This window comes from Mixophyes fleayi, chromosome 4 (assembly GCF_038048845.1).
Source record: "Mixophyes fleayi isolate aMixFle1 chromosome 4, aMixFle1.hap1, whole genome shotgun sequence".
In the NCBI taxonomy this organism is placed as follows: domain Eukaryota; kingdom Metazoa; phylum Chordata; class Amphibia; order Anura; family Limnodynastidae; genus Mixophyes; species Mixophyes fleayi.
The window spans coordinates 9,398,779-9,416,399 of NC_134405.1; the positions used below are offsets into that span (position 1 = coordinate 9,398,779).

General features: G+C 34.5%; 1 pseudogene; it reads right to left on the reverse strand.

The window, feature by feature from the left end:
• Positions 1 to 7,134, reverse strand: part of LOC142149653 (uncharacterized) — a 28,455-nt pseudogene extending 21,321 nt beyond the window's left edge.
• Positions 7,135 to 17,621: the final 10,487 nt, after the last annotated feature.

Below are 17,621 nucleotides of genomic sequence, written 5' to 3' on the forward strand. Positions count from 1 at the left end.
TCTCTTCAAACCAGCAAATGTGATTATCTGATAGGTTGTTATGGGGTACAGAAACCAGTATTTTATATTCAACATTTACTAAATAACCCTTTCTGAGTACATAGTTGTCATAACAGAGGGAGATAAAACTGTAATAGAAAAGTATGAGGTAAAGAACACAGAGGCTATATCAAAGTCCAATAGGAGCACATGTAGTGTATAACAGGGCAGTGTGCAGTGTACCTATAGAAATATTCAGTACTGATAGCTCTGACTGACATAGAAGTAATCCCAGTACTGAGAAGAGCTGCTGTAACTCTCTTTTAGAAAGTTCTTCTATATACTAGTCCCAGCACCAGCATGAGCAGAACAGCAGTATATTACAGAGCGTGACAAGGGCTCCACATCATCATTGCCTAGCTCTAATAATATACAGCTCTAAGTCATAAAAGGAAAATCACGACAGGTGGGAAAATGCCCCAAGTCCAGTTACCAGACTGCTCTAGTCTTTAATGGTTTATATCTCTTGTGAACCTTCTGATGTACAACAAGATTTGATTTATGGGTGAAACATTTGCTACATTCAGAACATTTAAATGGTTTCTCTCCTGTGTGAGTCCTCTGATGTTTCATAATATCTGCCTTTAGTGTAAAACACTTGCTACATTCAGAGCATTTAAATGGTTTCTCTCCTGTGTGAATCTTCTGATGGACAACAAGATTAGATTTCTGGGTAAAACACTTGCAACATTCAGAGCATTTAAATGGTTTCTCTCCTGTGTGAATCTTCTGATGGACAACAAGATTAGATTTCTGGGTAAAACACTTGCTACATTCAGAGCATTTAAATGGTTTCTCTCCTGTGTGAATCTTCTGATGGACAACAAGATTGGATTTCTGGGTAAAACACTTGCAACATTCAGAGCATTTAAATGGTTTTTCTCCTGTGTGAATCCTCTGATGGTTTACAAGATCTGCCTTTTGAATAAAACACTTGCTACATTCAGAGCATTTAAATGGTTTCTCTCCTGTGTGAATCCTCTCATGTTGTACAAGATTTGCCCTGTGGTTAAAACTCTTGCTACATTCAGAGCATTTAAATGGTTTCTCTCCTGTGTGAATCCTGTGATGGACAATAAGCTTTGATTTGTATGAAAATGTTTTGTCACACTCAGAGCACAGATAGGGCTTCTCTTCTTTTAGACTCATCATGTGTTTTACAACAAATTAGTTGTAGAAATTTTCTCCTATTCAGAAATGAAGTTATCTGCTTAAAAGAAGAACTGATGACTGTAGTATAGATGACTTGTAGGTGAGTCTTTTGGAACACTGAGATGCTCAGAGAACAAGGACCTTTCCAAGCTGTCTTCTGTTATTAATGGGAATCCTGCTCATTAATTCACCTGTAAGCAAAATGAATGTTAAGATTTAGCAGCCTAATCATTACATTCATGAAACTTCTTGAACAATAATAACGCTATATTGGATACAGAATACAAAAATGTTTTATACACTAACAACTATGACTCAGACATTGACCATTGTTTTTATTTTTGTGTACAGTGATACAGAAACATACATACTTAAATGAAAACTGTGAAGGGCTATCTGTGCTAAATACACTCCCCACAGACTCACTATTATTTAACAATTTACATCTTTAGATGTAAGTGCTTCTCCTGTGAATAAAATTCACAACAAGTACACTAAAGAAGAACAAGTGTTAACATTTAGACACTCTCCAGTAATGTAATATATAGTCAGTAATTCATGTAACCTAAAGGGGGTCCTACCCAGTACTAGAAATGTGTATTAAATAAGGAGTACATATATGTATATCTTCAGAAGAATAACCTTTGTGGTGTTAACTGATTACACAATATTAGTAATAAACAAATAAAAATGAAATAAATTAACACCATACAGGAGACTGCTCTTTCCATATACACCTGTCCCAGGTATACATCCACAAAGCATTACACAAGAAAAAGCACCAAACAGTGCAGTATTATCAAACAAATTTAAATATAAAGTGATGTGCTCTAATCAATATTTATATACCTAAGGAAATTAGATATAAAGCTTATCTGATATATGTGTCGTCTTCTGCAAACAATTGGCTGAAGGTTCTCTTCAAAAAAGTTTTACTCTTAAAATAAAGATAGGTTCATGTATATCTGGCTACACCTGAACCATAGGGGAAAGCAGATATATATAATGTAGAATGTATTATCAGGATATATAATGTTCAACACATGTTTTCCCTGCTTTGTTTTTCAATACAATATTAACTAATAAATATTATAATGTACAGAATATACAATGTACAGTAATGTACCCTAATAATTATAATGCTGTTGGATTACAATGCTATCCAGATAATCATTGTTAAGATACACATGTAATCCCAGCTTTCTTTTGCAATACAATATTTACTAATAGATAATACAATGTACAGAATATACAATATATATATATGCATAATAATTATAATGCTATTAGATTACAATACTATCCAGATAATCATTGTTCAGATAAAAACATATATGATATGTATTACAAAACAATATCTATAACATGATATCTATAAATGTTTGTGTATGTCTCAGTATATTATTGGGCATAATATAATTACCTTACTCTGAAGATTTCTCCTTCTATCTCTTTCCCTCCTGATCATTCTTACTGTTCCATTCTTCCAGCTCTCCAGCCACCAACTCACTAACACTGGGCTGATACTGCCTATTTATAGTCATTCCTCCCCATCTCTCTTCAGTAGTTCCCGGGATGACCAGAAGGTTCTCAGACTGTTTGTCTCCAGGTCACTCATGTAAATCTCATTGACTTGTAAATGAGGTATAAACATTCCTAAGGCCACTTACTACATGGGAAATTCTAATTAGACCTCAGCAGGTGGTAAAATCTTCTAATTGGATCGTCACAGTTTCTGGCATCCTGTTATGTCAACAAAAGGACCTTTTGTTTATTATTGACTTATTGTCTATGCAGAGGGTGTGAGCAGAAAGACCTGTTCTATATATCAGAAGTAACTTTGATTTCAGTATGTACAAGATACAAGCGAGTGCTGCTGCCTTTATTATGTGTATACTATATAATATATGGTATAATATATATATTAAGTGATGTAAGGCTAACTGTCCTGTTTTCCCACCTCTCCTATGTCCTATTATCTCTCCCCTGGTAACACTCAGAGTAGACATGTCCACTTTAGAATACAATTCAAACTGCTTAACTACAAAGCCCTCAACCACTCCTCTCCGCACTACATATCCAAACTCATTTCCACACACTCCCACCCACTTACTCCACTCAGCCAATGACAGCAGCTCAACCTCCTCACTGATTCCCTCTTCCCACTCCCACCATCAGTATTTCTCCAATTCTGTTCCCAACCTCTGGAACACATCCCCACTCCCAATTAGACTATCAATCAGCTTCAAAACCTTCAAACGTTCCTTAAATCTCATGTTTTCATTCAATCCTACCAGCCCCCCTCCTAACTCTCCCACCTCCACATCCCCTACCTCAACTCACCCCACTCTGTTTCACCCACTCTGTATCCACCCATCCCCTCTAGAATGTCAGCTCTCATGAACAGGGCGATATCTCCTAGTATTTTCCTTATATAATTATGTTGTTTCAATTTATATAATATTGTCATTTTTGACTTGTCGTTTTGTCATTGTGTTTCATACTCTAACCTCCTGTGTGCAACGCTACAGAATCCTTGTGGTGCCTTATAAACAAAAGATAATAATAATGAAAAGAAAGAGTGAAAAAAAGGGCATAGTTGACAAATATAATGTAGCGAAGAACCCAGAGGTGATGTAAATGATAGCGACTACATGTTGCTAAAATCCCTAATATAATGTGAAGAGTGTCGTTATAACATAAATTATTTTGGTCAACATTATAGCAGTGTAGACAATATCTCAGTCAACATTATGATTTAGACATTTTACATTTCAAAGCTTCTTCAAATTCATTGTAGACATTTCTACTACATCCCTCTAATACATTTGCTGTATGTTAATAATGATAACTGGTCTTTGCAGTGTTTTTATTATTGGCTCTCATATTATCAGCATCACACAACCCCATAAATATCACCTCTGGTTCCATCTTCTAAAATATAGCAGAGTGCACAATATTAATTAATACTGAAAAAAGATGTTAGTTCCACAATCAAAAACAGAATTTCCACATGTATCATGATCAGATTTTATTCAACATCAAGTGTTATAGAAACAGCCGCCAGTAAAATAAATGGTAATTACAGATATTGTGTGAGCATTGTTCTTCAGTCTATATACAGGTCAGCGCTGTATGATTTGGATCACTAATAAAATACAAGTAGACTGGGGAGCAATGTCTCCTCCTTGAGGTTTATATAATAACATGGTGTGAAGAACAGGGATTTGCTGTAACCCGTAGAAACTAGATATCAGCTATTAGTACTCTGGTGTCATAAAAACAACAAATGTGATGATCTGATTGGTTATTAGGGGAATACAGCAACCAAGATAGCAATTGAACGGTATGAGGGAAACATTAAGGAGATGTAACAGAGACCAATAGGAGCACATGTAGTGTGGAACATGGCAGTGTGCAGTGTTAGTTTAGATATGTTCGGTATTCATAGCTCTGCCTGTCATAGAAGGAATCCCAGTACTGAGAAGAGCAGCTGGAACTCTCTTCTGGATAGAACGTTCTTTATTCTACTAGTCCCTTTACCTGCATGAGCAGAGCAGCTGTATATTACAGAGCTCAGCTAGGGCTGCCCCATTGTCATTGTGTGATTGTGTAGTGCAGCCCTAGATCATTACAGTTAGACCTTCCCATATGAAAAATGCCCCCAAGTCCCCTTGCCAGACCCCTCTAGTCTTCTCTGACATATAACATGGCCTTGATGTTATATATAACACTTGCTAGATTTAAAAAAAAATAAAACTGCATATCCCCTATATGGATATTATGGTGATAGAACAACATAACTTGCTTATGATACATATGCTACATTCAGATCCTCAGGGTGACTCTTGTGTATGAATCTTCTGGTGAGTGACAAGTGCTCTTCTTTCAATTTAACACTTGCTGCTCCTGTGTGAATCCTCTGATGCTGTATAAGAGCTGGCTTGTGGGTAAAACTCTTGCTACAGTCAGAGTATTTAAATGGTTTGTCTCTTGTGTGAATCATCTGATGTGCAAGAAAACATGAATTATGAGTAAAACACTTGGTACATTCAGAGCATTAAAATAATTTCTCTTCTGTCTGGATCTTCCAATGTTTTTCAAGAGATGACGTTTGAATAAAACATTTGCTACATTCAGAGCATTTGAATGGTTTCTCTCCTGTGTGAATCCTCTCATGTCTTACAAGACTTGAATTTTTGGTAAAGCACTTGCTACATTCAGAGCATTTATATGATTTCTCTCCTCTGTGAATTCTGTGATGTGCATCAAGATTTGACTTTTTGGTAAAACACTTGTAGCATTCAGAGCATTTAAATGGTTTCATTCTTGTGTGAGTCCTCTGATGTATGGTCAGTTGTGATTTATAAGCAAAACTTTTGAGACATTCAGAATATAGATAGGGCTTCTAGCACATTATTCACCAGCAGCTTATTTGTAGAAGGTTTCTTTTATTAAAAAAAAAATAAGACATTGTAAATCCAAAAGAGTTTATTAGGAACTGATGTTTGTAGTCTGTATGACATGTAGATGAGACTATACTTTTGGAACACTCATGTTCAGAGTACAAAGTCCTTTCCCAAAATGTCTTCTGTTTTTAGTATGATCCTGTTCATTAATTCACCTAAGAGAAAAAAGTGTGTTAATGGTTAATTTAAATGGGTTCTCTCCTGTGTGAATCCTGTGATGTATTACAAGATCTGATTTTTGGGTAAAACACTTGCTACATTCAGAGCATTTAAATGGTTTCTCTCCTGTGTGAATCATCTCATGTCTTACAAGACTTGAATTCTTTGTAAAACACTTGCTACATTCAGAGCATTTAAATGGTTTCTCTCCTGTGTGAATCCTCTGATGTGCAACAAGATGTGAATTCTGGGTAAAACACTTGCTACATTCAGAGCATTCAAATGGTTTCTCTCCTGTGTGAATCCTCTGATGTGCAACAAGATGTGAATTCTGGGAAAAACACTTGATACATTCAGAGCATTTAAATGGTTTCTCTTCTGTGTGAATCCTCTGATGTGCATCAAGATTTGACTTTTTGGTAAAACACTTGTAGCATTCAGAGCATTTATATGGCTTCATTCTTGTGTGAGTCCTCTGATGTAGTTGTGATTTACAAGCAAAAACTTTGTGACATTCAGAGCATAGATAGGACTTCTAGCATATTAGTTACCAGCAACTTATTTGTAGAAGGTTTCTTCTATTAAAAAATAAAATAAGATTGTGAAAATTCAAAAGAGTTTATGAAGAACTGATGTTTGTAGTCTGTATGACATGTAGATGAGACTATTCTTTTGGAACACTCATGTTTAGAGTACAAAGTCCTTTCCCAAAATGTCTTCTGTTTTGAGTGTGATCCTGTTCATTAATTCACCTAAGAAAAAAAAGTTTGTTAATATTTAGAAGCCTTATACAATAATTAATCTACTTTAACAAAAGTAATGTTTGTACAGAAGACAAATATATTTTATACACAAGCAAATATGACCCAACCATTTGCAATTGTTTTTATTCTTGTGTATATTGCCACATATATTCATAAATAAAACTGTGGAGACTTATCTGTACACTCACAGATGACAATAAGCTGTGATACATCCCTATAGGAGATTAAGTACTCTCCACATACTCACTATTACATTAGAAGAAAAACAGATCAAAATGAGGAAAGAAATCTTGTTTTTCAATATTTACTAATGATAATACAAATTACAGAATATAAAAAGAACAAATGATTATCCTAATAATTATAATTCTGTTAGGTTGCATTGCTAACAATACAAACATTGTAAAGACATAGACGCACCACACATATATAACAATACAATATCTACAACATAATATATGCGCAATTGTGTTTATGTATCAATAAAATTACCTTACTCTGGTGATTTCTGCTTCTATCACTTTCTTTCCTGATCTTTCTAACTCTTCCATCCTTCCAGCTCTGCAGCCACCAACTCACTAACACTGGGCTGATAATGCCTATTTATAGACATTCCTCCCCATCTCTCTGCAATAGGTCCCGGGATGACCAAAATATATTCTCAGACTGTTTCTTTACAGGTCAGGTATACACATTTCTAAAATCAATTACTATAAAAGAAACCTTGACTCATGGTAAAATCTTGCATTCTAATTAGATTATCATAGTATCTGACTTCCTGTTATGTCAACAAATAGACCTTTTGTTTTTTATGTATGTATGTATTGTCTAGGCAGCCCTAACACTGATTTCAATGTGATTCACTGTTAAAAATAAGCCATAATATAAAGTATTATGCAATAAATACACGTTATCCTCAAGATAAAGACTCAGATCTTGTACATCTTCGACCAGCCAAGAACAGATTTACAAAATCAGATAAAGAACACTGAGTAAGGCACTAATAATAAGGGAAAGATACCAAGGTATTAAAAGTAGAAATAAAATTACCTACATACATTCTAAATAAACACTGTGAAGGCTTTCTCTGTACATCCTTACAAGACACAAAGCTGTGATATATCCGCACAGGAGATAATGGACTCATCACCTACTCACTATTAATGAAGCAGTTTACATATTTAGTTGTAGGTGGTGCTCCCTTGAACAAAATAGTCAATAAGTACACTTAAGAAGGCACTCTGGAGTCACACAATATATTATTTTATATATAGTATAACTTATATTATATACTATATATATATATATATAAATAATATGGGGTAATTCCGCAATATAGTGTTTGGACTTTAGAGTACATAGCCATCTCTATTAATAGACATATCATATAATGAAGAAAATTGGGTGCATGGTTTATAGTGAAGCAATAATTAAGCTATTTGCTGACATTTATCATATGATGGCCCTATAAGAATTTATCCAGTTAAGTTAACCATTGTTTTTATATTTCTTTACTGTGATAATTCTAAAATGCTTCCTAGTATAGGCAGATCTGTCTGTTGTTACTATTATTCAATTTAAAGCAAATATGTATTATTCCCACATGATAAAGAAAATACATCGGTATAAATACCAGTAAATTATCCCATTTATTCTCATCCTTTTTCCTTAGTTTATATGTTTCTCTATGAGGAGCTCTCCCAGGACAAAGTGTTACTATTACAGGGAGGAAAGATAAATGATCTCAGTATTGAAGACTCTCTCAGTCCTCACTAATGTTGTGACAAGAACAAATCCTTTAGAACAAATATTTATTTATATCTAGTTTTCCCAAACAATCTATTACAATGAAAATGATAATGTGATCAGTAGTAATAGAACATATATGTGAGAATGTAACACAGGGGGAAGGACGTCTCCCCTTAGGTCATTGTTAACTAGTTAGTGTTCTATATTTTTTATAACAATGTTGTATTACATTTACCTTAGTGGTGCAGTGTTTCCCACCAATAATCTCTTATATAATTATAGGGTTCAGGTCACTTCTTACTTTATATCACATCTGACAGCTTCTGCTATAGTAAGTAGAATGATTTCCATTTATTCCATAATTCCATATAAAAAGCACTAAGATAACAATTTTCAACAGTGTAAAACACTTCTCTATATAGTGCAAAATAAAACACTTCTTGCTCAGTCTATTAATCTGGTCACACTCATGGCCCCTTATGGCTGATATGGGGGAATCACTGATACAAATACATAGAATATGGAAGTGATAACTTGGTAACTACCTCAGATTGTAGTGATACATTTTTTAATACTACATAATTATATTTTGGACACCTGAAGGGATGTAGTTTGGACACACACTAATATACATGACTGTGAATGGGAATTTTCTGAGAATCTATAGGAAGATAAGAATGTATAAAACAAATTTTCAGAACATTATCTGAGAAATAGTCTTTCCTGTTAATGTTAATTACCTCTTGGAGAAAATACACTATCTGGAGTAATCATAATGTTATGATATACAGTATATATATTACACAAATTACACAAGAGTACTGGTAGATATATATATATATATATATATATTATATATATATATATATATATATTATATATTACACACACGATACCACAGTACTGATAGAGAATATAGAAAATATTACACACAGGATACCACAGTACTGATAGAGAATATATAGATATATTACACACATGATACCACAGTACTGATAGAGAATATAAAAAAATATTACACACATGATATCACAGTACTGATAGAGAATATATAGATATATTACACACATGATACCACAGTACTGCTAGAGAATATAGAAAATATTACACACATGATATCACAGTACTGATAGAGAATATATAGATATATTACACACATGATACCACAGTACTGCTAGAGAATATATAAATATAATACACAGATGATACCACAGTACTGATAGGGAATATATATTATTGCCAAACTATACTTATTATCATGTATACAATGGTTGGCTCATAAAACTATTTGAACCATTATCTTAAGCAATTGTGCAACAATTGTTGACTTTTATAATTATGGGAGATCTAAATTTTTCCCGTCCTTACCTATATGACTCATACAATTTAGGTGAAAATCTAGAAATGTCCATAAATATGTTTATGTATATATTGCAAACATATTGGTTTATGTATATCTAACTACACTGCAACCATAGGAGAAAGCAGATACATATAATGTACAGTGTATTATCAGGAGATTTAAAGTTCAACACATGTAACACAGCTTTGTTTTACAATATAATATTTACTAATAGATAATACAATGTACAGAATATACAATGCACAGTAATATACTATGTTAATTATAATGCTGTTGGATTGTAATAATATCTATATAAACATTGCTAAGACAAAAACACATCCCATATTTACAATACAATATCTATAATATAACACTTTTAAATGTTTGTGTATATATCAGTATATTCTTACTCTGAAGATTTCTCCTTCTATCTCTTTCCCTCCTGATCATTCTTACTGCTCCATCCTTCCAGCTCTCCAGCCACCAACTCACTAACACTGGGCTGATACTGCCTATTTATAGTCATTCCTCCCCATCTCTCTTCAGTAGTTCCCGGGATGACCAGAAGGTTCTCAGACTGTTTGTCTCCAGGTCTCTCATGTAAATATCATTGACTTGTAAATGAGGTATAAACATTCCTAAGGTCACTGACTTCAAAGGAAAATACTAATTAGACTTTGGCAGTTGGTAAAATCTCACATTTTAATTAGATCAGCACAGTCTGGACCTTTCGTTTAGGATTTGTCTATTGTGTAGGCAGAGAGTGTGAGCAGAATGTCCTATTGTACATATCAGCAGTAACTCTGATATTAATTTTATTCATTGTTAAAAAATACACTATAACAAAAGATATAAGTAAATTATTTAATTTAAATGAAATTGTTAAGGCAGATTATTGAGGATATTCATCTAAATAAAGCCAGAATGATACATATAGCAGAACCTCATTTATAACTATCAAATCTATTTAATACACAATAAAAAAAACTCCTTTCAATTGTTATAAAGCAGATGATAGCACCCTCAGGAAAATGATTGAAAGATTTATGTATACAATTATTAGAACTAGCTGTTAACAATGATCATATATCAGGTAACTTAATGTCACCTGGGTTCACTGTGCAATGTCATTCCTGGAATCTGGGATTGAAAACAGACAGTCAGTCTACAGGTGATAAATGTTGAGATCTAAAACCCTTCAATTATCAGAGTTCTGCCTTAAAATAACAGGGAAAAATAGGCTCATCATAGATATCGAATTTCATAAATACTGAAAGCAGAGATCTACTTCTGAGAATAATGTGACCAATCCTTATGGAGACTGTAGTAAGAACCTTCATCATCATCATCAACATTTATTTATATAGCGCCAGCAAATTCCGTAGCGCTTTACAATTGGGAACAAACATTAATAAGACAATACTGGGTAATACATACAGACAGAGAGGTAAGAGAACCCTGCTCGAAAGCTTACAATCTATAGGACGATGGGAGTTAGAAACACAAGGGCATGTGCTACATCATATTGCACAATGGACCAGCCAGACTTCAAAGGTAAAAGTACTGAGTGGGCTGTGTGTGTTACAATGTTGGTCAGAAGGTTGTAGTCTTGCGTTAGCAGTGTAGAGGATGGCAATAGGGTAATCTAGGGAAATTAAGATAATAGTTGAGGAATATCATAACCTTGTCTGAAGAGGTGGGTTTTCAGTGAACGCATGAAGGTTTGATGACTAGAGGAAAGTCTTACTGTGCGTGGGAGGGAATTTCACAAAGTGGGTGCAGCCCGGAAAAAATCCTGTAACCGAGAATGGGAGGATGTGATGAGAGTGGAGGAGAGACGTAGATCTTGTGCAGAACGGAGGTGTCGAGTAGGGAGATATTTCGAGACAAGTGAGGAAATGTATGTCGGTGCAATTTTGTTGATGGCCTTGTACGTTAGTAGAAGAATTTTATATTGACACGTTTCTGTGCTGTTGGACTTTCATCAGAAGGATGAATCCAAGTGACACAGTCTCAGTATTTATATGTGATGTATTCAATCACATCTGATCACTAATCACCTGTACAACGGAAAGACGAATGTCCAACTTTGTAAGGATTGCTGCAAACCTCTTTGATATTTAAGATTAAAATTCAGAACATATATAAGTATTAAAAGTTTTTTTTTTACATGTATTAATGGATCTGACTTCTTTCTACCAGCAAAATATCAGTAAAACAGATAATCACATATGGAATAATAACAGCTCAGAGTAAAGAACAGATTATCAGCGTATGTAAAAATTTGTGAGAACAGAGAAACTCTGATTAGAATAATCAACCAATGTAATTTGAACAAGAGTAGACGAAACAACTGTGACAAGAGGCACAACTAAATGTATCACATATATGTATCACAATAAACTAAGTGGAGGCAACAATGTGTCACATTACATCACATAAATACAATGGGAGCGTCGATGTATCACATGTGTCAGATGAAGTAAATAAACACGTAAGTCAGCGGCAGCAGATAAACAGATGATCCTCAGTCAGCCACAAGTCTACATTGGTAAAAGGCAACAGCTAGAGATTAAATAACATCTACCGGTTAAGTAATATAGAAGATCTAATACAAAATACAAAATATTAATAGCTAATCAATGGTTTTTTTCATAGTAAGATTCAGACACATTAATTGTATGACTTACAATGCAGTTTGCTAGTAATTACACTAAGGCAGAGAGTTTGCTATTCAATTGCTATCAGTACTAGCAGGACCTCCTGTGCAGGGCCATTACATTAATATTACACTCATTATACCACAGTACTGATAGAGAATATATAGATATATTATACACATGATACCACAGTACTGATAGAGAATATATAGATATATTACACACATGATACCACAGTACTGATAGAGAATATACAGATATATTACACACATGATACCAGAGTACTGATAGAGAATATATAGATATATTACACACATGATATCACAGTACTGATAGAGAATATATAGATATAATACACACATGATAACACAGTACTGATAGAAAATATATATATATATTACACACATGATATCACAGTACTGATAGAGAATATATAGATATATTACACACATGATACCACAATACTGATAGAGAATATATAGATATATTACACACATGATACCACAGTACTGATAGAGAATATATAGATATATTACACACATGATACCACAGTACTGATAGAGAATATATAGATATAATACACACATGATACCACAGTACTGATAGAGAATATATAGATATATTACACACATGATACCACAGTACTGATAGAGAATATATAGATATATTACACACATGATACCTCAGTACTGATAGAGAATATATAGATATATTACACACATGATACCTCAGTACTGATAGAGAATATATAGATATATTACACACATGATATCACAGTACTGATAGAGAATATATAGATATATTACACACATGATATCACAGTACTGATAGAGAATATATAGATATATTACACATATGATACCACAGTACTGATAGAGAATATATAGATATATTACACACATGATACCACAGTACTGATAGAGAATATATAGATATATTACACACATGATACCACAGTACTGATAGAGAATATATAGATATATTACACACATGATACCACTGTACTGATAGAGAATATATAGATATATTACACACATGATACCACTGTACTGATAGAGAATATATAGATATATTACACACATGATACCACAGTACTGATAGAGAATATATAGATATATTACACACATGATACCACAGTACTGATAGAGAATATATAGATATATTACACACATGATACCACAGTACTGATAGAGAATATATAGATATATTACACACATGATACCACAGTACTGATAGAGAATATATAGATATATTACACACATGATACCAGTGTACTGATAGAGAATATATAGATATATTACACACATGATACCACAGTACTGATAGAGAATATATAGATATATTACACACATGATACCACAGTACTGATAGAGAATATATAGATATATTACACACATGATATTCTCTAAAGGCAGTATTTACAGAGAATATATAGATAAAATACACATAACTTTACACCACAGTAATGTTAAATAATATATATTATTGGTAATCTTTATTTATTATCATGTTTATTTATTTATTCGTTTGTTTATATAATTACCAAGATATATATATATATATATATATATATATATATATATATATATATATATATATATATATATATATCAATGGTTGGTTTGTGAAACTATTTGGGTCCAAATTTCAAGTAATTGTGCAACAAAAGTTGGATTTTAAGATTATGGTAGAGCTAAATTATTGTTGTACATATATTACAAATGTACATTATTATTTTGTCATGTAAACCTCTTTGACTTGTAAATAAGATATAATAATTCCTAAGGTCACTTACTGCAAAGGAAAATTCTAATTAGACCTTGGCAGATGGTAAAATCTTCTAATTAGATCATCGCAGTCTCTGACATCCTGTTATGTCAGCAAATGGACGTTTTGTTTAGGATTCACCTATTGTCTATGCAGAGGGTGTGAGCAGATAGATCTGTTCTATATATCAGCAGTAACTCTGATTTCAATATGATTCACAATAAAAAATGAGACATTACACACACATATAAATCTCCAATGATTATGTTAATATTTTAACACAGTGATGTATGTTTATATTTAGTGTAGGAATTGTCCAGAAAGGGCAGAGTTCAGTGTGAGTTGGTCATCTTTTCAGTATAGAGTTCAGCTTGAATATCATTAATAATGTCATTGGTGAGTACAGAGGATCCTGTGTTTATGTAAATAGATCCTGTATATTACAAGCAGAACAACACTCAGAATGAGCGCAAAATCATAGTTATTCGGTTAATCTAATTGATTAACGAGTTGATACAAAAGTCCACAAAAAGGGGCAAATGGAGAAAAGGAGGATCTAATTAGAAGATTTTACCACCTGCTGAAGTCTAATTACATTTTTCCTTTGTAGTAAGTGACCTTAACAATATTTATATCTTATTTACAAGTCAGGGAGGTTTACATGAGAAGCTACTTTGATTAAATAAAACGTACACATTTTATGACACAACAAGTGACATAAGGACGACCTCTGGATTAAATTGTTTTCTCAAATGGATTAACCTAATAAATATTATTTTGTGCTCATTCTGAGTGTTGGTGTGCTTGTAATATACTATATTATGCTCCCTGCCTCTGCCCCGGATCTGTACAAGATACAAGTGAGTGTTGCTGCCCTTGTTATGTGTATAATATATAATATATGGTATAATATATATATTAAGTGATGTAACGCTATCCGTCCTGCTTCCCCCACCTCTCCTGTGTCCTATTACCTCTCCCCTGGTAACACTCACAGTAGACAGTTCCGCTTCAGAATATAATTCATACTCCTTACCTACAAAGCCCTCAAACACTTCTCTCCACACTACATATCCAACCTTATTTCCTCACACTCCCTCCCACCTGCTCCACTCAGCCAATAACAGCAGCCCAACCTCAGTACTGATTATCTCTTCCCACTCCCACCATCAGGATTTCTCTTGTGCTGTTCCCAACCTCTGGAACACATCCCCGCTCCCAATCAGACATTAATCAGTGTCAAAGCCTTCAAGCGTTCCTTAAAACTCATGTTTTCATTCAATCCTACCAGCCCCCCTCCTAACTCTCCCATCTCCGCATTCTCCACCTGTACTCACCCCACTCTGTTTCACCCACTCTATATCCACCCATCCCCTCTAGAATGTCAGCTCTCATGAGCAGAGCGGTCTCTCCTAGTGTTTTACATATATATTTATGTTGTTTTATTGTTTAAATTTACATAATCTTGTCACTTTTTTACTTGTCGTTTTGTCATAGTGTTGTATGTTCTAACCTCCTGTGTGCAATGCTACAGAAAAGTTGTGGTGCCTTATAAATAAAAGATCATAATAATTGAAAATAAATAGTGACCATGAAAGAGCATAACTAATAAATGTAATGTAAATTATAGCGACTACACTCAGCTGAAAAGGGCCGTTATAACATAAATGTGAGTGGCCACTAGAGGGTGCAGCTAGTGGATTGTGTAAAGTTACTTGGATGCATAGGACTGAGGTTATCATATTCAGCTGCATAACATTCTGCACATATATAGGATCATGCACCCTCTACTGTAAGTCATAAGGACATTAGAAGTCACCAAGGTGATCCACAACAATATAAGGGCACAATGCTGAAAGCAGGATACTTTTATACAAGACATATAAATCCAAGATGACAACTAATATCCTTAATAACATACAGTACATTTACATATTAGCACCACTTGTATATTATATTCACATCACACTCTCCTTCCCCCTCACATCTATTTTCCCTGGGAGAACCACAAACATGAGGGAGCACATGAATTTAATGTGTCCTTCATCTGAAAACATCTCTCAGCAGTGTAAAGATACCAGGGATGGTATCCACCAGTGGGTTCTCTAATCACTGGGGCACAACTCCAAAAGGGTGAAAGAAGTTGATTTTTATTTTAAAACTCACACAACACAGTGAATAGTTCCAGATTCCAGGAAGTAAATAAACCCAAAGCTTACAGAAGGCTCCGGGAAATACCCGCTAATTGTCTGTATCACTGATCTGTGGATTTAGCAACCATACAGTCTGTGACAGTGATTTGTGGTAACAACCAAGTCAATTGTCCTCTGTCGAAATAGGGAACAGTTCTGTGTCTCACAGCCTGGCATACTGACTAACACCACGGGCTAAAACGATGATGCAAAGAACAGACTGACAGAACCTGAATTCCTGCTCATCCTTCCAATGAAGTAGCACACTCTCAGTATACACCCTAGATGTATACCCTGCTGTAGTAATTTACCCCATAGTGATCTATATGGTGCTATGATGGTGCTCTGGGCTGATTTGGGGCTCTGCTTGTCCTATCTGTCCCTACACAATAGGGCTCACTGAGAACATAATCAAACTGCCTCCCAACCCACATAAGCTGGAATGCTTGTTATGTGCCAGTCATTAAACAATAAGCTCATATTATCTATGGCTCACACCTGGCTGCATTTTCAGAAACCCCTTGGTAGATAATATGAAAATATAAACATTGAATTACGCAGATAACTAACTTTTACCACACAATATCCCATGTATTATGTTCCTTATAAACAAATTTGTATAATCCTGCGTTCTTACACCAAGTTGTTACACTACTGCACAGTGTATGAATATTTTGCGGTTATACAGAAGAAAGGGGGTGTGAAGAATTTGTTTTTTGTAGTTTACTAGTGGGGTCACCCTGCTTCCTCCACAGAGAGCATAGCCATCTTGGTGGTAGCATTTATTATAGACTTTACCACCTCTGGCCAATATACTTCACCTCACGGTGATAAATTTAGAGATAACATGATGAAGGAGGCAGATCAATATTCCCTCTATGGGGTACAGCCAGCACTATTTATTGGAATCTCCTGCACATGGATACAAAGTATCCGCTACTGTCTAATGATCATGGTCACCTTTTTGTGTCTTACTGGACATTATGGCCAGTGATAAGAGGGGGGCAGAGGGAGAGGAGAGGGAGATGGAGATGGAGGGGACAGAGGAAGGTGAGAGAGGGTTAGAGGAGACAGGACAATGCAGGAAGACGAAGTCAGGGAGGAATGTGAGATTTTGTCATGACGAAAATTGTGTTAGTGCACAATATTGTTCCCTGCTACAAAATAATTTTAGGGAACCTGGCAGCCCGTACTCCGCTCAGGTGGCGTCATCAATTATGGGGTTAAATATGTGAGGCCGTGAACGCGGTGGGGCCATTAAAACGGTCAGTGGCTCACTGCCGCAAAAGATTTTCAGATATAAAGAGGAGCCTTAAGGAAAAAAT